Source organism: Equus przewalskii, chromosome 16, assembly GCF_037783145.1.
Source record: "Equus przewalskii isolate Varuska chromosome 16, EquPr2, whole genome shotgun sequence".
In the NCBI taxonomy this organism is placed as follows: Eukaryota; Metazoa; Chordata; class Mammalia; order Perissodactyla; family Equidae; genus Equus; species Equus przewalskii.
Genome location: NC_091846.1, coordinates 52,323,863 through 52,326,615, shown reverse-complemented (window position 1 = coordinate 52,326,615; position 2,753 = coordinate 52,323,863). Strand labels below are relative to the sequence as shown.

General features: G+C 32.3%; 1 long non-coding RNA gene across 1 annotated transcript; it reads right to left on the bottom strand.

The window, feature by feature from the left end:
• Positions 1-204: 204 nt before the first annotated feature.
• LOC139076395 (uncharacterized) lies at positions 205-2,532 on the bottom strand. Its single transcript, XR_011527962.1, has 4 exons — positions 2,484-2,532; positions 1,443-1,506; positions 574-704; positions 205-469 (listed from the first exon to the last, which is right to left on the bottom strand). It is a non-coding gene; the product is annotated as an uncharacterized lncRNA (long non-coding RNA).
• Between the last annotated feature and the right edge of the window lie 221 nt (positions 2,533-2,753).

Here is a 2,753-nt window from a genome sequence, read left to right as displayed (position 1 = left end):
ATATAAGGAATATATTATTTTTTAACAAGTCTTGGTGAACTATTTTGTTAATAAACAATGTTTTATAACAGTTGTAGATTTACAGAAATATTGAAAACATTGTATAGAAAGCCCCCATATACTTTACACTGTTTCCCTAATTATTAACATCTTACCTTAGGCTGACACCTTTGTTATTATTAAGGAACCAAAACTGATACATTATTATTAAAGTCCATATTTTATTTCAATTTCATTAGCTCAGGAAACATAATGCCCTTCTTTTATTCCAGGATCCCATCCAGGATACTTTATTATGTTTTGTTGCTATGTCTCCTTAACTTTCTCTTGGCTGTAACAGTTTCTCACATTCCCTTGTTTTTTATTATCTTGACACATTTAAGAAGTATTGGTCAGGTATTTTGCAGAATTTCCTTCAGCTGGGATTGGTCTGATGTTTTTCTTGTGATCAAACTGGGGCTATGTGTTACTGGGAGAGAGAACACAGAGGTAACGTCATTTTCATCATGTCATATCAAGGGTACGTACTATCAATGATGCTTCTTGCTGTTGGTGTTGATCTTGGTCACCTGCCTGAAGTATCGCTTGTCAGGTTTCTCCACTATGAAGTTCCTCTTCCACAGGTGAACTTTTTGGACTAGATTTTCTTGAGCGCAAACGTGGATCATATTGCAGGTTTCAGAGTATAAGATTAGTTGATACTACTGAAAAAAAAATCCCCAGCTAAAATGTTAAATAACAGAGAACCAGCATAATTTTTCCCAATTAAACTTTAGTTTGGTTCCAAAATTTTAGGGGCATATCAATATTTGTCTCCATTTTCTGGAGAAAATGTTACACAGAGTCATTCTCAAGTAAGGTCAAGTCATTTTAGTGAGGTTGACTAGATAATTCATATACAAACTACTTGGTAACTGGAAGAAATCAGATTTCATTTGTAACAAAGTAAGAGGACTATATTTAGCATACACATACATACACACACAAATTAAGTGCACATAAAGATAAGGATAGAGAATTTGTCTGAAACTTAATGGAAGAACTCTGGTCATAACAGCTAGATAAAAACATTACTGGTTTGCTTACAGTAAGATGAGTTTTCATCATCATCATAAATAATACAACAGGCATCATTAAACTAAAGTTAAATTAAACCAAAACTATGAAGGTATGAAGAAATAACTCTATATCTTTCCTTTCACAAATTCTCTTAATATCTTTTATGCTCCTTGAGTTTCTTTCTCTTTTTCTTTAAATGTCGTCTTTAAGAAGACATTTTAAATGGTCACATCTTACAATGGATTTAAAAAGAGTTGGTGCCTTCATTGAGTTCCAAAAGTTCAAATTTTTTGTCTGGATTCAAACTGAAATAAGGTTTTAAACTCTCTGTTATTTTATTTTTTACCAAGTTTTAAGTAACGTAACGTTAGCAAAACTCTTACATTGGTGTGAAACCACAGTAGGATTAAGAAGCAACTTAGACGGGCAGGCTCCCAGAGCTTGAGTCTGAAAAGGCAATAAAACTTACTGGAATAAATCAGAAATATGGTGCCAGTTAATTCAGGTTTCCTCATTCAACTTCTTAAATAACCAGAGAAATAAAAGTATGTTGAATAAAAATAGATTTTTTTATAAATCCCTCATCGATATGCCCTCTATAAAGAGCACTATGATTTCTGAAGTCAGCTGGCACATAGTCGTACGAAGTTAGTCTCAACAGAATTTCTAAAAGCTAATAGTGTAAACCAAGTCCATTTTACTAAGAAGGAGTTATTTGATTACCTGAATTTTAGGAGCTACAATGACTCACAAGAAGCTGTATGATATGAGAAATACTATTAACAAAAATATGATAAATTCCTTATTTTGCTTTATTTATTTACAAAATTTGTGACTTACTAACTGAGATTAATGCACATGATATGTGATGGAAAGACACGCTATGGTGTACACTGGGAAATCTTGTCCCTCAGCTACCAGCTCAGCCCTCCAAGGCAGCCAGTTTCCAGTTTCTTGCATAAACTTTGGGAGATAGTCCATTATTTCTAGACTTAGCCACAGAAATATTTTTTCCACATACATGGTAACATGCTATATGTGTTCTTCTGGACTTTGTTTTTTTTTTTTTCCAATTAAAATATCTTGAAAACCTTTCTGTATCATAAATGTAGAATTTCATGTTTTTTAAATGGCTCACATAGTATTCCATTGTGTGGTTGAAACATAATTACTATATAAACCCCTACTCATGAGCATTTAGTTGTTTATTAACTGATTATTATAACTGAAGCTCCAATTAATCTTTATCATATGACATATTTCAGAATACTTGTGGAAAATTCCTTATTATATATAATTTTCATTAACTGGAAATCAGTTTCTCTTTAGACTCCAAATAAGTATTAAGCTAACATTTGTAGAATATCAATTTGAAGGGAGATGTGAGCAGTTAACCTACTGAGGAAACCCATACATGCCCTAACCTTGGCTTGGAGATTTTAGTCTTCTTTCCAAGATGGTTTACATGTACCTGAAACACAAACCAGGATACTAGGTCAGAAAATAAAAAGGATTATTTAAAAAGATTTGTGAGTTTATTTATATGAATGTTTTAAAGCACTAGGGAAATTAAATTCAATTTACTTATGCATTTAAAAAATGATCAATTTCTACTGGAAATTCCAAGACTTCTGGTTACCATCATATAGACATGGAATGGGTAAGAGCAAAGCAGCACTTCTTACGCTGAGTTA